Genomic DNA, 259 nt, shown 5'->3' on the forward strand with positions numbered 1-259 from the left:
TGTAAGACAAATAAACCCTTTCCTCCCCAAGTTGGTACTGGTCAGAGTGTTTTGTCACAGCAATGAAGAACAAACTAAGACAGTATTTGGTACCAGAGAGTGGGATATTGCTGTGACAGACCTGACCTTGGTGTTTTGAGGAGGACTGTGGAAGTGTTTGGAACTTTGGCCTGGAAAAGCCATTGCGTGCTCAGAGTTTGTTGTAGAGGAGCTTGGAACAGTTATGCTGAAAGAGTTGTAGACGATGGAGGCCTGGCTT

This window comes from Nannospalax galili, unplaced genomic scaffold (assembly GCF_000622305.1).
Source record: "Nannospalax galili isolate Female #2095 unplaced genomic scaffold, S.galili_v1.0 scaffold280, whole genome shotgun sequence".
NCBI lineage: Eukaryota > Metazoa > Chordata > Mammalia > Rodentia > Spalacidae > Nannospalax > Nannospalax galili.